A 21960-nucleotide genomic window follows, 5' to 3' on the forward strand; every position below is an offset into this window, starting at 1 on the left:
TTTTCCTTACATAGTTGTACGCATGTGACATCATACACTGTAGTAGTCTTCTCATCCAGCAGTGACTGCGCAGATACTTAAAATATTCATAACTTTTGAACGGACTGTCCGATTTTCCTCAAAATTTCACTGATGTGTTCTACTATAGTATTGCTGCATTCTCTCAATCCTAATGTATATGAAGGTGGACTTGTCCTTTAATCTGAATATCATGAACGCGACTGAGCCCGAGCGAGCTGGGTGAGTGAGCAAGGGGGAGGGGGAGGGGAGGTTGTGGGAGGGTCGGAGGGGGGTGTCCCCCCTCCCGCGGTGAGAACTTTTAGCATTTTTGTGTCTGATGCACTTTGATGCATGCATGTTTTTGCGTGTTTTATCGGCTTGAAACAGTTCCACTTGTGTAAGATATAACAATATATTTTGATGTAGATTATCATTGAACAATTTGCCTATATAAAATGGTATCATTTAGATAAACTTCTTGTGTTAATTCTTACAATGAATATCATTAACGCTGTCTGTTCAGCAATCAAACAGAAAAAGCATGCGCACGAGGGTGCATAGATAAGGGGCATTTCTCCTCATTCACGGAGGTAATTTTGCATTTTTCAGACATGAAATTCAGCGATATGGTAAAAACTTTTGGTGCAATGCGTACCAAATAATAATGGAAATAGATCTCCAGGACTTTTTCAGGGACGTGTTAAAATCACGGAATTTAGCTCTTATTCCGAATGTGCATTACCTGTGTTATGTACAAAGTCTATAGTGAGGTAGAGCTTAGGGGGGAGGTGTGGGAGGGGGACTCCCCCTCCCGCTCAACGGAGCTTTGGCGTTTTTAGAATTGAAATGAAGCGATCTGGAGCACACGTTTTGTGGAAAATTCGGAAATCGTCATTCCCCAAAGTGTACCAAGTCTATAGTGGGTACCAAGCAATGGGAGGTTGGCAAGATAGCTCTCCCATATTCAAGGGAGGCTTTTTTCAGTTTCAGAACTGAAATTCAACAATCTGGCGCACACTTTTGTTGGAATAGGCCCTATCTAGAAATTTGTCAATCAGAAGAGAAGTGTAGGAAGTCCATGGAAGGAGATTCTGTATAAATTTTGGTGCACACATTTTATGGCATTTTTGGAAAACTGTTTATGTTCAAAGTGTAGCAACGCTATGCATGGGGGGGGGGAGGGGCGGGCGAGCACGGAGAAGGCGTGGACGAGTGTATCACCACCTGCCGTAGGATGGAGCTTTTGCCTTTTTAAAGTTGGAATTGAGATATCTTCTATTTGATGAAATATTTGGGAAATTATAGAAAAACAAAACTGATCGGGGGGGGGGGGGACTGAGGGAGGAAAGGGTTGATTAAAAGGGGATATATTCCCCTTGTTCATGAGAGAACGTTACTACTACATGAGATTTTTGGAATATAAGTGATAAGTCTTGTGCACTCAGAATTATTCAGAATTTTTTTATAAATCTTTACAGTGTACAAAGCTAGGGAAAGGAGCACAAAGGGGGAGGGTTTGGGAGGGGTCAAGCACGAGAGATTTTGCTTTTTTTCTTGTTGAAATTCACAATCTGGTTCACACTTTGAGTGAAATATTGAAGAAATTATGATCTTACTTGTTGAAAGGGAGACCCGCCTCATGTACATGCATACAGCATACAAGCATTTTTTTTTCCGCCTCCCAAATTCCCGGTCAGAAAATCTTAGGGAGGGGGGGGGGGGGGGCGACCGCGCCCATCGCCCCCCCCCCCCCCCCCCCCCCCCCGGCTACGCCAGTGTGTTAGTAATCGACGTAAAACAGCAATAAAAGAATTGGAGTAAGGCTTGGAATCTATACTCGGCAGCGTTCTCCGTCTCATCAACATCAACAACATTATTGATAATATTTATTAGGCCTACCAATGTCATCGTTTTAGCGATGTTGTTGTCAGTGCAATCTGGTGGTATTCATCATGGTAGGCCCTATTATGTTACAGTGTGCTTCACCTGCAATTCTGAGATAAATGCTGTCTGCATTTATAATGATGACAGATTGCCATTTCATTTGTTTTGTGGGTTTTTTTTTACTTTCATCTATCGATTTCAGCTACTACAAATTCGAGTTCAATTTGCCGTCGCCGTGAACAATTCTCTGCCCTTTTTTTTTTTTTTTTGATTTTTTGATTTTTTATCTTTTAATTCTGCTAAAAGTATAAACTTGTTACGCAGGGCTTGTGAGGGTGCGCGGATCACGATTGCTCTTGTTTCGCATGAAGGGACACCATTACTGATCAGAACCAACCAATCAAAGGTCGACTGAAATCGATCGATTCATGAGTACGAGTTGATCGAAAGATTTGATTGGCGAGTGAACGGGCAGCCAGAATAGATAGGATTTGCATGTCGATAAGTCATAAACCTGTACGGCGAGCTTGTGTGTGTGTAGGCTATACTGCATGCAGATTGCACTGATGATGAGCGAGCTGTATGTATGTGTATCACACACAACAGCTGCGGTGCCGGCGCGGCGACTCCTGCGATGTCGTCGTAACATAAATCTTTCCGTGTATTCTGAAGACATTTAATGGGTGAGAAAGCCAGTTTCTCGTAAAAATTGTGTTGTTTCATGTCTGTTTTGGCCTTTGTATTTTTGATATCGATTTGGATGAGGAGCTGACGTGCGATATTTCTGCCCCGCCGTGCCCGTGCCGTGGCGTGGCTAGGTCAACTAGGAAGCCGCTGACGGAGCTGGCGAGGAGAGGTAGGTCGTATTGCACGGGGCGTGCTGTGTATCCTGGCAGCGAGTGACGCTTTTTTGCTTGGTGGATGGAATACCACTGCACTATGCACTACCGAATTCACGGTATTCACTGTACAATACTTAGTTAAATTACGATAAAATTGAAAAGAAGTAGCGCTGCTCCGCAGATGTTCGTCAGCTAACCTTTTAGACGAGACCGTCTAGGCCGTCTATATAGACTAGTAGTACATCAATATGTACGGTTATTATTATCATGATTATGTCTTGAAACAACACTACCGCCCCCGGTACCTGTAAGTTACGCGTTAACGTTAGATGATGTCTAGAGTAGACGATAGTAATTGCATGCAAATTCATGCAAATTGCAATGCAATTCCAATGCGTCTGGACAGTAACGTTTAGGCCTAATTAGGAATATAGGATGAGTAAAGTAAAAATGTTGCACTTGTCTACAAACTAGCAATGCCAATGTCATGGCTAGCTCTGCAAAACTGGCAAAGGATAAGGGATCATCATCATCATCATCATCTGTACGGGAGTGTAGGTAATTCCTGTCAGGTCTCCCGGTCGTCAGCGCTTGGTAGCACGTGTAACAGTCTATATCGAGCGTGGGCGTGGATGTCAGACAATTTCAAAACATTTGTCTGACCAGAACGTGTCTAAACCATGTTTGAAAGAATCTATACTAGTGGATGTAACAAGTGATGAGGGCAGACTGTTCCATGATTGGATGACTCTTTTGCTGAAACAGTTGCTGCGGATATTCAAACGACAATGGGTTGCAAATAATTTGAAGGGATGGCCTCTCGTTCCACGATACTGTGACTGTACAAAGAAGGACTGTGGGTTGAGTCTGTCTATACCATGTAGTATTTTGAAGACCTGGATCATGTCCCCTCTTTCCCTCCGGTAATGCAATGAATACAGGTTAAGCTTTACTAGTCTCTCTCTGTAGGAAAGGGTGCTGAGTCCAGGAAACAGTTTGGTTGTCCTGCGCTGAACAGCTTCTATCCTTCTGTCGTCTGTCGTAAACCTGGGTTTCCATATGACACTGCAATATTCCAGATGCGGTCGAACCAAGGCCTTGTACAGAGGCAGGAAAATATCTGGTTTGATGTTAACGAAAGCACGTTTCATAAGACCTAACATTTGGTTAGCCTTCTGGATAGATGAGGAGATGTGTTGGCGAAAGTTGAGCTCGCTATCAATCAAAACACCCAGGTCCTTTTCACAGTTGACATCATCAAATGTAACATTTTCAATTGAATAGGAACATTGTGGGTTGTTATACCCGATGTGAAGGGTTTCACATTTCTGCGAGTTAAGAGGGAGTTGCCAGGTTAGTGACCACTTTTCCACACCAGTCAGGTCCTCTTGCAGTGATTGGCAGGAGTCAATATCCGGTACTCTAGCATAGATCTTGGCGTCATCGGCATATAATTGTGATGAACTAGAGATAACATCTGGCAGATCATTCACATACATCACAAAAAGTGTCGGGCCCAGAACACTCCCTTGAGGAATGCCGCTCAGTACACGTGTCCAGTCAGACTTGGAGCCGTCTACAACCACACGCTGAGTACGATCAGTGAGAAAGGCTTTGATCCATGACAGGAGAGGATCACAAATCCCAAACGATTCAACTTTTCTAAGGAGTCTGGTATGTGGAACAGAATCAAATGCCTTTTTGAAGTCTAGATATATGACGTCGACTGGATCACCATTATCTATGCTCTCTGTCCAATCTTCAAGCTGACAAAGTAGTTGAGTTGTACATGAGCGTCCGGGAACAAATCCATGCTGAGCATTGCAAAACAGATTCTGCTGGCTCATATGCTTAACGATGGTATCTCTAATGATGGATTCCATAACCTTGACAACAACGGACGTTAGGCTAATTGGGCGGTAGTTTCCAGCGTCCTTCCTGCTACCTTTCTTGTAAATAGCAGAAATGTTTGTCTTATTCATAATCTAGTGACATACTGTTTTCATTTAGGACCTAGCTCCCCCTCCATTGTATATTACATGTTCTGCATTTCAATCAGGTTTGGTAGTCCGTAATCACCTGAGCACCTGAGTTCCGTGCTTGAGTAGCCCGACCAGACGCTGTATGACAGCGACTGGGCTGTGTATAGTTAGTGCTTGAGCTGATGAGAACTGGGTATGCATGGTGATGATGATGATGACAATTTATACCAAAGTGCATGTAAAACTACAAAATAATGTTTGAAGATTACCATGATCCAAACATCACTTGTTTCTCCTCATATGAGTCATACAACTAACCCTAGTTAATAAAAAGGTTGCTTTCACTCATACTCATGCATATATGCATGTTTGTAATGTTTTAGCCACAAGTTTTCACAGTGCACTGCATTTTGGTCCAACTTTGTTCTAAGTTTAAATACAAATCTAAAGTGTGATATCACACAACTGTACATGTATTCAGAAAGTTTTTCAAGAATTTGCATAATTCATCAAAAAAAAGTCCTTCAGACATTACATTACCAGTGCATTGCGGACATTGCATGTACAACGCATCTTTTGCAGTCTGAACAAATGTAACTCTGTACCATTGCAAATGCAATTATATTTTATTATTTATATTACATACACCTGTAGTAACAGTGTAAACCACTGATGGGGCTACTCTGGGTAAAGAATACTTTAAATAGATAAATAGATATTCTTTTCTTGAGCACATAAAAACATACACTATGTGTTGTTGTGTGCTAGAGATATTTAGAGTGTTAATTATTGATAGCTGTCACAGAAGTGAATGTCCCAGCCCTTGCATTAACATAAGTTTGGAACATTTCCTGAGCAACAAGTACAAATGCACGGTTTCAGTAATGTTTTGCCAACTCCCCTACGAGCTTGTTATCTAGCTTCCCTATCATGTACACCTGTACAACAATATACACAATATGTACTTTCAGGCGTGGCTGCAAACTACAATTTTGTACACTGTACAATGTATGTGTAATGGTACTTTACAATAGCTTAAGCTGTGCAAGCAGAACTACATGTACAAATGTATGCTGGCAAGAATGTGTGTTATAACATTATTGGAAAAGAGAAACAGTCAAAAAGGCCAATGGGCACAGTCTTTTTCACACACTGCATATGATCAATTGCTGTCTGACTTTTCAGGAAAGAAATACATCATTTACAGTTGAACCTCAGCTGTCTGCCCAGACATGTGACCGGCAGCAATCCAAATATGTACTAATTTTTCCGGATAAGCGAGATAATATGCTCAAGCGCAACACTTATAAATACCAGGTAGCGTGGGGATTCATGGAGTGGCCATGGCCACTATGCTGTATACACTGTCATTTTCGCGAATCACAGTTGGATCGCGAATTTAACAACACGCGAAAATGTCTCCATGCGCTTTGTTAATAGAGCATTGACGTAAGCGTCGGTGTCGATTCGCGAAAACAACATCTCACGAAAATGTCTATGACCTCGTCATTCGCGAAAATATCTGTATGCGAAAATAACAGCATCCAGTAATATTATAATGTTAGTATGTTATTCAGTGCATGCATGTGCAGCTCTGCAGCAGCGCTCAGCAGCTGCAGCACCGGTGTACAGTGGGTGATTTCAAGTTCGGTGCTAGTGCTAGTGCTAGTGCTATTTCAGCACTAGCACCAGCGATAAAACCACACTTGAAATCAGTCGGTTTTGGGAGGTTGACCTAAAGATTATAACATATTTTCGGTTGCTGGTGCTGGGTGCTTGCAGGGGTGTATCCAGGATTTTTTCTGGGGGGGGGGGTCGTAATCCAATTTTTTGGACCTTTACCTTTGCGAGGGAGCTGGGGGAGGGTGTGGGAGGGGGGTGTCCCCCCTCCCACGGTAGGGAGTTTTTGAATTTTATATCTTAAAATGGGGCCATTTGGTGCATACAAAAGTGACTTTTTTGGCATGGCAGTGCGGCTTAGAAATAAGGTATGGCATATTAAAACTAAGTTATGAAATTTACGAAGTTTTTGCCAATTTGCTGGAACACCATGCACCTGGTCACTTTTTTTTTTTCCTGTTGTATAATGGGTAAAAAGCCCTCGAAAAACAAAAATGTCTTTTACAAAAAGTGGACCTTTTGAAAATTTGGGGGGGGGGGGTCGTACGACCCTCCCGACCCCCCCTTGCATACACCCATGGCTTGTCACCTGCTGAACCGAGCTCCACTGTTTGCAGAGACTCCAACCCCACACACCTTCTGATCTGGAGATTCTCCCGCCTGAAACCCCTAGCAAACGGGAGACTCCAATGTGATGTGCGCGAAGCATGAAGTTCCTTGCGGCCGAGGTCCAGGGCGCGCTTAAGGGCCCTCTGAGCTGTAGGGTTCTAGATTCTCTCTCGTGCTATCTCAGGCTTATTTTTCAACATATGATGACACTAAGTAAGAAATCATTTCAAGCAGGAGACACAGAGCCAGGGCGGGAGAAATTAAATCTCAAGCGGGAGAACGGGAGATTTTGCAAAAATTGGCTTTCAGCGAGAGATCTCCCGTCAAAAACGGGAGAGTTGGAGTCTCTGCATTTGTGTTCGCAATTTACGTGTTTTTTTTTTCCATTGGCTAGTGTTAGCCAATGGCCAACACCTTTGCCTCGTTGAATAGAGTGCCTCTATCTTTCACCTTGTGCGAAATCTTGTACCCTCACACTCGTGACCATTCACTATAAATTATAATGGAGTAATTTTGCAGGTCCCAACTCTTTATATTTCTTTGTCTTTGTACCCTGATATAATGAAAAACCTTATAATATCAAGGTACAAACTGGTGTAGTTTTTATGTCTTTGTTATAATGAGGTTCCTTCTGTGTATGCAAACTCGATGAGGTGATAACTTCTTCAGTAAATTTAATTTTTAGACATGAACACTAAAAATGAATCCGAAATGTACATTATGTGCCTAAGATTGAATGTTTGTTGTGTCACAACAACCAAGTAGTAATGACTTCATATTTTAGTTGAGATTGCAGTTGCTTACATTGTAGTTTAACCAAATGATATTTATTACCTCCGCCAAGGGAGGAGGTTATGTTTTCGTTACCGTTGGTTTGTTCGTTAGTTCGTTCGTTCGTTAGTTAGTTTGTCCGTGTGCAAAATAACTCAAAAAGTAATGAACGGATTGGGATGAAACTTGCAGGAAAGGTTGAGAATGACACAAGTACCAAACGATTAACTTTTGGTAGTGATCCGAGAATTTTGGGGGAATTTATGAAGGATTTTTGACATTTTGGCAGGTAGGGTCAATGAACTTGGGAGTTCAGGCTGCGCGTATTTGAGGTTTGCCTGCGCGCATTTGAAGTTTGCCTGCGCGCACTAAAGTGCGTGCTCTAGTTTCTGCTGGGGTGAGGCGCGCCGTGCAGCTGAGTGTTTATGACGTAACAAAGGCTTCTATATTGGGAAATCTGGCAACTTTCAGCACACAATGCTATAAGTACGTATGGGTGGAAATCACTGATATCTCTATGGAAGAACAAGATCAGTGGTGAAATTGATTTGCATGCTTGGCGGAGGTCTGCGCTCTCAGAGTGCTTTTCTAGTTTGTTTAATTTTTTTCATATCTATAATACTTTTTCTTGCACAAACAAATGACAGAGATTTGATGACTTCATCACCTCGGCTAGTTTGATGAAAGGCGCTTCCAAAGAAAACTTTATTTATCATATTTTGAACCTGAATTATGAAATGAGGGAAAATAAATCATTATCTCTTTTAGATGGCAATATTTTCATGAGATGTATTAGTAAGTTGACCATTTCAAAGGAAAAATACTGCAAAATATACCACATACAGTGTATACAGTTGTTTAAACAAAAAGAAATCAACTGAAAGTAAAAAATATTTTCTGTTGCTCTCTCCTATAAGTACATGGTATGAAGATGTAAGGTCTGGTTGGGTAATACTGATGAAACCAATATGGGAACTCACCTAGTTGTAGATCAAGGAGGTAAGCGAGCCTGGCCTACATGTAGTATCTTGTATCTCATTGCTTATAGATGCACCTCCTTGGTGGAACATACAATCTTATTGCACCAAAGTACTCAGGTATATAAAACTAAAATGGACTTCATCTATTCAGACCCAGGAATGCTTAGATCCTTTAATCCCTCTGAGTGCATTTTGAAAAAGCAGCAGACCCAAAGGGATTAGACGTTTTGATCCTTCAATGGTGAGACCTTAGTATCCAGAAGGACAATTGTAGCAGGACCCGCTTGCTTTCAAAATAAAGGACCAAGGTGATCAAAACGTATTTTGACTGTAGATTGTTGAAATGTAGAATGGCAAATGCTTTCAAAGACTCACTCTGTTGCTGTACATGTACTTTTCTCATGGTCACACTATATGTCTTTACTTTGTCATTGAGATAATTTATCTGAAGCAATATAATTAAAGGTGTCATGAATTATTCTAAATATGCATCTTTCATGCCTATTCAGTATGAAACATTTCATACAGTCGTACAGCCTGTTGGTATTACCATGGAGCCACATGTGTTCTAGCTCCATGGTACAGTACAACATACAGACCAGAGGGGTTACATGTTGTTCAAGGAATACAAATTGTTTCATCATAATTCATGTTTTTATCTTTCTAGGGTGTTCTTTTAGAATAATTGGCCTCTAGTTTGCTCTGCTTTTGAAACTGGAAATTATGACATTTCAGTGTAAATGTGCTTTTGTTTCATTTTATAAATGTACTTCTGTGTGAAATAAGACACATTCATTAAAATAATAAAACATTACTAAAGCAGACGAAAAGACTGTTTTGTATTGTAATCAACAAAATCTATTTACAGTGTGTGACAGAAACTAGATGTGATTCACAAATTTTAATCTGCACGGGTAGAAAGATGGTTTACACATGTTTGTGATTATTCAATAAGCAAGCAAATGTCACATCTGCAATGATATTAGCTCAACTGCAAATTGCAGACCTGTATGAGTGGCATTCCTTGTACAGTTTTGAAGGTCATGTTTTCTACAGGCTCCATAAATGATTCAGTAATTGAGATAATACAATCAACAGACTACACAGTACGTGCGATATATTAGGCACCTGTATCATGTGGAATATGAATGTGATATTTGTAATCAGATGGGTACAATACCTAGTAAGTTATTTCGACTTATGAGAAACCTGTGTGTAAAGGCAAAAGAATCTGGACCTCTGACCACCCTCTGACCTATCTTGACCTAACCACTTATCAAAATATTTAGTACTTGAAGCATAATGAATCACACATGAAATACCGGTAGTAAAGCATTTTCATTTCAAAAGTGTAAAAATCAATGTTTAATTAACATCACTCTATACACTAAACTGCCAAAATCAAAACTCACAGTGATAATGCTAGACAATGTCTGTGTCCTTTCTTTATGGAGGCCCCCCCCCCCCCCAACTTTGTGTAAGCTTCACAACTTGACTTGATTTCTCACAAGCAGTAATCATTTTGTTGAAGATTGAATACTCAGTATTACTGTACATTTTATAATACAATGGAGTGATGCCTGGTACATCTTTGTTTGCATTGGGTTTAATAATCAATATTGATTAACATCACTCTGGCCAAACATCTGAAACCGACTTTCACTGTTGAACACTGTTTCAGCCCCTTTATGTCCAATCACTGCGAAGGTCCCAAAGCTCTGAGTTGTAACTTCATTATTTGACTAGAATTCTCACAAGCAGAAATACAATCTCTTTAATGTTTAAACAAATTGCATTAGAGTGATTGTCATGCAGTAAACCTAATATTTGCTCTGACATCAGTTTCAAATAAAGGCAAGGCTTTTAACACCATATATGTATGCTGCATGTACTTGTACAAATATTGAACATCCAGTCACTTTTCATTTCATAAGTGGCTTTAGAATCAATGAGGCACATCAGCCATAGCTGTTTAATTACTGTAAAAGCTGCTATTTTCATGTGGGTGTAATTTTCACGAGTTATTGTTGGACCACAAATTTAACAACACAAGAAAAAATTGCCAAATGATCTTGATCGCATCAAATTCACAGACACGTACTTATGCACTATTAAGCCTCAGTGTCAAATCCTGAAAACAACATCTTGCATAAATGTCTGTGATCTCATTCATGAAATTATCTACCCGGTATCCATGAAATTAACAGCTTTTACAGTAAGCATATGTCTCCGTCTTTCTAACAGCAATAATGTGACATCAAGTTGATTGCCATCAGTAATGTCTTCTTTTTCTGCCAAAAAAACAAAACCCAACAACAATCCCCCCCAAAACAAAACAGAACAAAACAAACAAACAACAAACAAACAAAACTGTTTTAAGCAGTACACTACTAAAATACTATTTACATTGTACAATGTAGCATACAAGTAGTCTGCCAAGGATGATTCAATAGCTTTAGGGAGCAGTAGTCTTTCAATGGAAGATCATGCAAGTATAGGGCTATACACTGTATGACCACTTTATTGTCTTTTCTTTTTAATTAAACATGATAAGATCAAACAGTTCAAGAGTTTGAGTTTCACATGGGATGGACAAGTGATACACACATGACGCAGACATTGCAAATGAGTGATAACCCAGATAACAAATAGACTGATGACCTTACATAATATACAACAAAATTAGATCAACATCAACGCAAATGCAAGCAGCACAGTGTATGCTGGTTTGTATTTAATAAGAACAATAGCTTGTTTTTATATAGCACATTTCACACTTGTAAAGTATCTCAATGCGCTTGACAGACTATTATTACCCCTGTCACTGGATACATTATTTCCAACCAGTACGGACAGTGCTCACTCTCCTTTCCATGGGGAGCATTCCAGCCGGTCACAGCCATTTCACAGGCGTGCACATTCGGAAGGTATAGGTAAACAGTAGTTACAAAATAATGGTACAAATTTCAACAGACAAAGTTCCCTCATTGCTATGGATCACACATTGTATCCAGTCAGTTTTAATGAGCATTGGCATTCTTCAAGATGTGATGCTGTACATGCTGTTTTAGTGTTGCCCACTGACCAAAGGGAAAAAAAAGAAAAGAAAAAGAAGAAATGAGGAACAGGTGTACACAAGACAAAGCCTATAAGCAGAGCCTCCTTCATATGATTGATTCAGGTAGGTATAGAATGAAACCTAGGAAACAGAGAGAGAGAGAGAGAGGGGGGGGGGGAGAGAATGATACAAAGTCTGCTCTACTTCTAAAGATGAGGATGATGCAAATCTGCTGGTGGTGATGTTTGCTTAGCATTGATACAACTGGATACAAGTCGGAGTAATGGCAGCTTCTACAGCCATTCTTTTTTCTACAAAAGCCATAGAAGATAATGAAGAGCTGCCTTCATTATATGTATTTGAGATCTTCCACAAAAGGGATGTCGTGATTACCATATAGTGGGTACGGCTATGCAAACACTTGTAAATGGAACTTCGGCTCATTGGTGACTGTTTGAAGACGGGGGCAAACAGGAATTAAACACATGGCTACAACCACTTGTAGCGTTGTTACGTAAAAGGCCCATCTCCCGATAATCAATATCAGGCCAATAGTACTGAATGGGCTTACACCCATAGAGTAGTCTGCAACAACTCAGACCACTGGTGTGAAGTCTTGAGTTTTGTTTGTAAAGATGCCGGTAGGATTCCTTCTCACATCTGTTAAAGTTGTTTGTGAATGCACTACCTTTTCTAGCATTGTCAAATACATTATGCACTTGGAGCTCATTGCTGACAGTTGACAAAATTTTCCCAACTTTTCATGAATATAAACTGTAGTTCCTATTTGTTTGAAAAATTGTCACAATTTTCCAGACATACATTGTAGCGAGCACACTTGTAAATGCTGCAGTTTGCATTTTGCTCACACTTCTAAAAAGACATAATTTTAACATAAAAAAGAACTCCTCTGGGGAAACCTACATACATTGTACATGTAAGCCGCAGTCACAATGGCAAAAGATCGTGAAGTTTAAGGTAGCAGTCTTTTAAGATCTCGAAGTTTTGCCAGTGTGACCACAAACTTCCCGTGAAACTTTCTGCGAAACTTCTCGCAAAACTTCTCACTCAAACTAGGGATATTTCCCGGACTTGAAAGGCATGCACTTTTTTTCACAAAACATTTTCCTTTGACATGTTCTATGGAAGGCAATCTTTGCATGTAACAGTAGACAGACGTGTGAAGAGTCAGAAATTGCTGGTGGGAACTCTTTCATTCGTGGCATCCAACTCAAAGAAAATGTTTTAAACTTTCCTTGAAGGTGAGCTTCTAATGTTTAAAAAAGTGCAAGGGTCTGAATGTTAAGACTGATACTCCTCGCTGAACCCACGTCATGGTATTGTAGGCTAACTCACTTCTTCTTTTTTTACTTTGAGAAAGAGACAAAATAAAGAAAGGACTTGCTGACTCCATTTAGGGCAAACAAAACGTGCTGTCATTGTGTTTTAGGTTGCCTCTTTTGTGTTCCTTGTCATAGATGGATAGACGACCCTTGGGGATTGTATATGAGAACCTTTTGTTGAAAGTTGAAAAGGTGCAATTGGGAGTGTATGTTCTTACACATACTATGTTAAGCTAGAATGTGAAAAGGCATACAGTGTATTTAGATTGTGTGTCTGAGGGAATTCTGCACAGTTGCCAGAAGTGACTGGCTGCCATGAGAGCATTTCTTTCACATGGCTACATAGACTTACTTGCATTTTTCTTGTTTCCTCCACATCGACAGTCGAATTTGCTACAGGGACCAAATGAGAGTATCGAAAAAATGGTATGAAAACTGGCACTGTCAGATGGCATGCCATAACTCTGCATAATTTGATTTAATCCTTGTTTTAATGTCTGTGCTACAGTACCTACAAAATGTACCTGTGAGGAGCCATACCATCCAAATGCACCAATTCTTATGTACCAGGGAGCGTTGGGAAAATGAGCATGACAGTGTATCATCAGGGAGAAAGAATTTGTTTCATGCACTGTTTTCGAGATACAATGTAACTATTAACTGTAGGTACATGTACTTTCATGTTCAGTGATGCATACACATTTACATCAGAACCTCATACTCAAACTTCCAGTGAACATGTACCATGTACATTGTAAGTCCTTGTTTGTACAATGTTTATGTACTAAGTACATATACAGTGACATGCCGGTCAATCAGTTCATCAGTCCAGAGAATACTGGTACAGTATGTATATATGAAGGGTTTGGTTTGAAACGAAAGATGGTGAAAAAACAATCAAACAAACAAACAAACAAAAAACCATAGTTACCAGATCAGTGGCATTTTTAGTGATATAAGAGAAGTTTTTTTTCAGTTGAATGACAGTGCAAAAAACAACTTGACGTTCAAGGAAATTGAATGAACGAAGAAACAAACTCTCAGTGTCACTCTACTGGTATGTTATTACTCATGTGAGATGCTTCTTGTAATGGATGGAATGACTCAATTACGATTTGTTCTCCGTAGTTTCATGGAAGCCAAGAGTATACTTTCATTTTGATATGCATGAGATGCTACAAATAGTGTACAAGTGTGGTGTGCTCCTTTTACACACAATGCTGCATTATCATGTGCATGCTGAGGAAGTATCACATTTGAGTATTTTTATTTGCAAGAGACAAAAGTGATGAGTAACATGCAAATTATGTCATAGTGATGTTTGTACCAAGATAATCAGTATTAAGCTCCCAGGTGATACCTTGTTAGAGGATTGATTACTGGTAATGAACCTTTAAGTTTACAAAAATGATCATTTCCATGTACATTTAATGTACATGGAAATGATCATACAGCGAGTTAGCTTTTCCTAGTCTGACTTTGCTCTGATTTTGCTCTAATGTTCATTTTTTCTTTCTCTTAAATCTACTTTCATGTCAGGCTACAGTTGTAAATTCTCCTGTTTGTTCTGAACTCTAAATTAGTCTGTGCTTGCTATATAGCTTGTCATTCAGAAACAGTCTCTTGTGAACAGTATACAGTATGAAAGAGAAGAGATTGGTACAGTACTTAAAAACAATCACTCATTCACCTCTTGTTCTTTTAAATACTCCTTTCATAAATTGTCCCCTCTTCAGTCCACAAGGAATGTCTGTTGACAAAAGCTTTAAGAAGTATGTGGAGCCAATATGTGTACTCCACGTTGCTTCTTAACTCATTGTGTGAGGACCCCCTGATCATTCAATGTTTGCACATGTAAGGTTTCTTGGTGATGGAGGTTCTTTCATGCCTGAATTAACCAGGAGCTGTTCCTGGGGCCTGATGCTTTACCATTGTATTGAGATAATCATTCTTCGATGAGCCTATGGCTACAGACCTACCAACATTGACAATTTCCATAGCACAGCATCATAATGGATGAATTGTGTCTCAGCTACTTTTACATTATAAAAATGACCAGTCTTGAAAACTCGCAAATTTCCCTATTGTACTTTACAGGTACTTTGACATTAAAGAGACAGTCTTTGTGATTTTAAACATGACATTATCGCCAAGGTTTATCTCTGCTACAAGTACTGAAGAGCTCATGTTTCAGTGAATAAAATTGAAATTCTATATCTTGCAAGAAATAAAACAATCTGACTCACAATACTATTTTCCCTCTTGGCTGCATTCTTGTTCTGCAGTGAGCTTACATCAGTCACTTGTTCTGCCCTAGTTTGTAATCAATCATGAAGGCTTCGGAACCAAATGAAACAAATACACTTAGCAAAAAACAGAAAGTGAACACTTTTTCAAGATTATATTTCTCATATATTTGGCTAAAAGTCAAAAGTATTATACACCATATTGAAGATAATTAAATTGGCTATCAACCCGATAGGTTAACAAAAAGGAAGACTTTATGCATGAGTGAACACCTTTGTTTTTCTCTTCCAGGGCACAAAAGGAAAAATTCCCAAACTTAGCAAGTTGTCATTCATGCATAGGCGCTCTTTCATATAACAATGAGAACAAACAGCAAATTTCACACAAAAAGCAAAAGTTGCAAAAATAAACCTATGATCTCTATATTTATAAAGCCCCAAAGATCAATGAAGGCTAAAAATAATGGAGGAAAATGAAGAATCTTCTCTCAAATCTAAATTCAAATGAAATAAGAGAAGAAGCAATAATTTTTAAAAAATGGCAGAAATTTTAGTTGTTTCTTTTTTCAAATTAAAAAATTGTTAGTAATGTTTAGTTCTTGAATTTGTCTAATGAACTCATAAAAAAAAATAAAAGAATGAAATTAAAAAATCTGTTCATTTTAATAATCATGTTTATGCATATTACTCCCTATATCATTTGAAGTTTGAGTTGACAGAAAATTCTTATTTTCCCCCTTTAGTTTCCCACTTTGTTTTTGTTGGGAAAGAGAACAAAAACTTATTTTTGCTATTTCATTCAAGTCTCTCATCGTGTTAAACTGGTCTTTTGTTGTCATTGTTATCGTGAAGGGCTTTTGCCAGTGAAAGGCAACATGTCAATTTTTGCAATTTTTACTTTTGTGCTTTGGAGGCCAAAAATGAATGTCTTCACTCATGCGTTAAATTTCCTTTTGTATTAACCTACTAGTTGGATTGGCAATTAAATTGCCTTTAATATGATATATAAGACATTGATTTTCATCAAAATCTCCTATGAAAGATATGAACTCCAAAATAAGTGTTTACTTTCTTTTTTTTTGTTGAGTGTACATTGTGCATACAATTGTAGGGCTTTACAAAATTTCTAGGCAACATATCTTCCAGATGTATGTACATGATCATAACTTTATTTAGGACTAAAGCATGAACATTTCTTTCTTTCTTTTCTCTTTTTTCAAGGGCATGACATTCAAATTGTGTACATACATTTAAACATTTAAACATACTGAAATTTGACAGGAATTTTAAACTGCCCTGAACATACATGTAGCTAAGGTTTTAAAGCAGAAACTTGCATGTAGAACAAATTTTGTCAATGTACTGAGTGACTAAATGTTCATGCCGTCAATACAATGTACCAGTAGCTTAAAAAGGCCAAATCATCCAACTTGCTGATATAAAATTTGGGAGAAATAAACAACAACAAAGATATAATAATTTCATTATAGTTTTTGTTTTATATACCCCCAATCAATGGATCTGCACGATCAGACAGTAATGGATTGAATATTTCATGAGAAACAGTGTACCTTCCATGTCTCTTCCAGTTTATACAGATACCTGTAAAGCTACTATGTAGGATTCAGGCCAATAGTTGTTGTAAAATTCTTAAGTCTAGATTCCTTGTTTGTCAGTTACAAGTCATATGTTCATGTTTGTCATGGATGTTGTTTTTCGCAGAGACTCTCAAGTACTGGAGTTGGGTTTGCCCAGCAACATAATCATAGGGATCACAGATTTGCGTTGCTGTGTCAATATCTTGTGATGTTTTTAAAGCCCATTAGTAGCAATACATACATTGTTACCAAAGTGACATCAACAATGGAGATAGCAGGGCAATGGCACTATATTTGCTTATCATGCAATATCTTTGTTCACTGTAGCCAAGAAAAATACTGTCAAGTTCTTGTTTCTAAGAGCAAATTTAGCTTTTAAGAGCAAGTTAGCTTTAAAGAGCAGGCAAGAATTGCTTATTTACTTGTTGCTATGCTAACTTGTAGAGCTAGTAGCATGTGATCTCACAATGTTTGTTTGGCTTCTTTATTCTCATTTCAGCCATTTTTCACATGCTCAACATCTCATAATACCCTTGATCTGGGTTTAACAACCGAAAATACAGTACCAAAACCATACTTCTTTGAACTCGGTTATCTAAGTCATCTTTCATTTTGGAATCTTGAAAGGTGAATGACTCTTTGATAGAATATGCATGTGAGCTCAAGCAACATTGAATGTTCTCTGCGTTTTGTGGCTGTGATAATGGACATAAAATATATTTCCTGTCTAGCTGTTGTGATGCATGCAATTGTATCCATGACTGCATTGGCTTATAATACATAAGTGCAATGAAAGCTTTGTTGTCGCAGTGGCATGGCAACTGTGCTTCAGTGATTATTCATGATATTTATCACACCAGGTTGACTCATTTTCCCCCTGTGGTACTTCATTGAATCATATTGTAGGACATAATAGAATGATCAATAATTGTGCAGCTACATGTCAAGTTGGTGTGTGCTCATCACAATTGATGCTTTATGAATTGAATATCAAACACAATTCATTTTTTCTCTCTCTCGATCTCAAGGATGATCTGCTTCCAGACTGGCTTTAGAATTTCATTAGGTTTTAATACACATTGAGTGATCATGTATGAATTTGTATAACATCTTCAGTTCTATCAGTTGTGTGTGTGTGTGTGTGTGTGTGTGTGTGTGTGTGTGTGTGTATGTGTGTGTGTGTGTGTGTGTGTGTGTGTGTGTGTGTATGTGTGTGTGTGTGTGTGTGTGTGTATGTGTGTGTGTGTGTCCTTTCAAGTCCTCTTTGAATTTTGCTGCAGAAATGCCATCTTGTTAAATTGGCAGTTCTAAATTTCTCTATACTAGAGAAAGGTTAGATGGAACTGTTTGAATGCATTGAATGTACGTGAAGTCAGAAATGAAAATACAAAATTTGCCACTTTGAGACAGAATCAGAAATGTTGATATTCAGTGTTACCAATAAAGGATCAGTTCCAAGTTTAGTGATCTAGGGTTTTGTTAATTCTGTGATTGAAGTGTATAATGACATATGACCAAAATAGGGCTCTCATGAAAAAAAAATGAATAAATAAATGTTCATCCTACCTTTAATATATGAAATACTACTTGGCGAGAAGTAAAAGTGAAATTCAAATATACAGTGTATTACACCAAACCATGGATATATGCCTCTGGGACTTGATGGGTTAAATGGGGAATTCTCAGAGCCTACTGTTGTGCAAGTACACTACAGTGCAGTGCATCCAAAATGTATTATGTATGGTTTCACTTTTGTAGATTAAAGCATTTAACAAACCACAAATGTGACATACAATATTATTCATGCCACATACAATATTATTCATGCCACCATGTAGCAAACACAACATGTAGTGCAGAACAGCTACAGATCTGGCTCAGGGATCTTGTATTAATTAGCTCTAACAAGGGGAAGAGCATTTTTACAAGAACATTACAACATCGTATAACCAAGGAAGTACCAGGCTAGTTTACATGATACCTCCTTGATATGACTATGTTTTTGCAGTTAGCAGCAATTAGACATTGTGTATTAGAGGAGAGAAGCCATCCGTTACTTTTCTCTTTTTGCAGTATTTTATACCGTTATTTGCCAAATATACAGCAGGTTTCGTGGCAAATACTATTTCCCCACTAAAAGTGATTGCCTTTTCAGCCATCAGAATACTACCTAAAAAAGAAAAACAAATAAGCAGATATTGTTCACAAGGTTGGCATCTTCAATTAAGGTAATCTAGCTGCTGAACGTGTTAATTGATTAATCTTTTTTACGGAAGTACAATGATTCAGTGGAATATAGATGACATTGGAGAAATGAGAAGAATTTGTATTCTATTCATATCTATTGGTGACAGTATATTGGACTTGCAGTATAATTGTGCATGTGGTGTTGTTATTTTCATGTTTCCTATGTAGTATCCATATGTGTTTGTTCATATTTTTGAGCAATTTGTCTATTCCTTTTTTATGCCTCCGCCACGAAGTGGTGCCGGCCGGAGTCATTATGTTTTCAGGTTGTCCGTCCGTCCGTCCGTACATCTGTACGTTCGTTTACGCGATAACTGAGTAATATTGACTGGAATTTTACCAAACTTGGTCCAGGTATAAAGTATGATGGGGCAATTAGTTGTTAAGATTTTGGGCGAAATTGGCCTTAGGCCAGAGGTCAAAGGTCAAGGTCAAATCATGAAATTGTATCCGTTTACGCTATAACTCAAGACTGGATCGAGCAAATTTCACCAAACTTTGTCTGAGGATGATGTGTGATGAGACAATTGAATTGTTTTTTTAGTGAAATCGGACAGAGGTCAAAGATCAAGGTCAAATCCTAAAATTTATCTGTTTATGTGATAACTCAAAACTGGATGAAGCAGCTTTCACCAAATTTGGTCCAAGGATGATGTATGATGGGGCAATTAGTTGAGTAGATTTTAGTGACATTGGCAAGAGGTCAAAAGGTCAAAAGGTCAAGGTCAAATGCTAAAAATTTTACTTTTCCCCCCATATCCATGCAATGCCCGGAGGTATTTTCTTGAAACTTAGTGTAGACATGTTCTACTGCGTAAAGATCCACCAGAGAGAGTTTCATGTCGTAAGGTCAAAGGTCAAAAGGTCAAAGGTTAGGTGAAAATGGTACAATTTCACTTTTCTCACAAATGGTTCAATATATCTTCATGGAACTTGGTACATATGCATGTGCTGACTGGCAAGGATTATCTAGGGAATTTAGGGGTCATGGGTCAATAGTCAGGGGGTCAAAGGTCAAGGTCAACTCCTCAAAATTTTACTATTTCCCTCATATTCTAGTATATATGCAATGCTGGCATTATTAGTTTTAAAACTTATATACATGTATTACCTAATGGAGATTCTCTGGGAAATTTCCAGCCAGAAGGTCAAAGGTTAAGGGTCAAAGGCCAGGTTTAAAAGCAAAAAAAAAGTATTTTTTGTGCTGTAATTACACTCTTTCTTCATACAATGTACCTTGAAAATTACTCATTGATGCATAAACTTATAAAAGGGTCGGTCAGAAGTCAAGTAAAAATCCTCAATTCCCCAAATACGTGTACCTGCACTCTTAGACAATTATAGCAAACCTAGTTCAAGGAAAGTGAGCATTCAAGATATTTCTGACTAACCTGTCATTTCAATATTTTGCCAGTTACATGTATGTGAAACTGTCATTACACATTGTGAAGACATTGTACTATACACCTATTGGGAGAAGCATGCATTATGGCGGAGGCATCAGTCACCATAGCGACATTTCTAGTTTTTTATTCATCTATTTTATGTGTGTAAAATATCACCAATTTAATACCTCATGAGAAAAGGACATGGGTCACAAATTTATGTAAGATCTGTGGGATACTATCCCTTCATTCTTTTCATGTGCAGTAATTATCCAAGACGGTGGAAGTCAACACCTTGTTGCAAATTTGAGAAAATAATTTGGCAGTCATGTGCACGTGTGTGTACAAAGTATATGTATCTGAGGAGTCACACACAAGTACAACATTATTATGGACAAGTACGTGATTATTGTATACTTCAGAGTTGTCTTAGAATGGCTGTGTCTACATGTACATTTGCATAAATGCCATGTTGCCCGTTCTTTTGTTTTTTAGTGACATGCTGCTTGCTCAAAGCAGCTAGGTTTTCTACATGTATCCATAAAATTGTCCTTTCAGTACATACAGTGTTTTGTTGTCTTGATGAGTTGCAGATATACTCTGCAAGATGTTACCGTCTTGCGAAACCACTTTCTTACCTCTTTTCTGCTTCTTTTTGTTGAAACTTCACATTATCTTTGGTGACAATAAATGACTGATGAGATGTTGAAAAGTGAATTTTTGATAGTCACAGAACTTGTCATATCTAATTTTCTCTCCTTTTGATTGAATTGCAGTGAGAACCTTCAAAATATTGACTGCATAGAAGAAACATGGTCCCCGTACATTGATGCAGCATCATAGAGTACTCCACTAGGTCTGCCATTCATCAGTCCATACAGGACTCTATCCTGTTGGCTGTGTCTATGTGAGAACTAAGGTAAGATTGTTGCTTATTGGAACTTTGTCACCATGTTTGCTATGAGTACTGATATTTAAAGGCATAATTTACTATTTGCAGATGAAACAGAAACCCAGCTTTAGTTCTTCAAAATAGTTCTAAAATTTGAGTTAGGCATAGAAACAAGCATTGTAAAAATCTTAATCAGGATAATCAAAGATAAGTATTATTGAATATACAAAATGTGAACAATAGTTATAATAAAATTGTTTCTAGACTAAACCATCTATAGTTATGGTTTAATGAGAAAAACAGTAATATATCACTATATTTCAGGTTTTATTGCAAAATCTTTATATGATAGGATGTTTTGGGATACAACTGACCTACTCATATACATCAAATGTGATAACTCGAAAATTTTTTAAATCATTGCTCCCAAAGGTAAACTGTATCTTTAATATAAGACGCACCCTGACTAGTAATGTATTTGGAGCCAGTGGCTTTTAACATGG

At 38.2% G+C, this 21960-nt stretch overlaps 1 protein-coding gene across 2 annotated transcripts in view; it reads left to right on the top strand.

Annotated features, from left to right (window-relative positions):
• Positions 1–2549: 2549 nt before the first annotated feature.
• The window catches only part of LOC139726537 (serine/threonine-protein kinase 33-like), a 38268-nt gene continuing 18857 nt past the window's right edge, over positions 2550–21960 (top strand). For both annotated transcript variants that reach the window (XM_071637520.1, XM_071637519.1), the window contains exons 1-2: positions 2550–2567; positions 21342–21484. The gene's annotated coding sequence lies outside the window, so the exon portion shown is untranslated. The remainder of the gene's footprint in view (positions 2568–21341; positions 21485–21960) is intronic.

Source organism: Diadema antillarum, unplaced genomic scaffold, assembly GCF_040938485.1.
Source record: "Diadema antillarum isolate AM-2024a unplaced genomic scaffold, OU_Dant_1.0 seq00000089_RagTag, whole genome shotgun sequence".
Lineage (NCBI taxonomy): Eukaryota > Metazoa > Echinodermata > Echinoidea > Diadematoida > Diadematidae > Diadema > Diadema antillarum.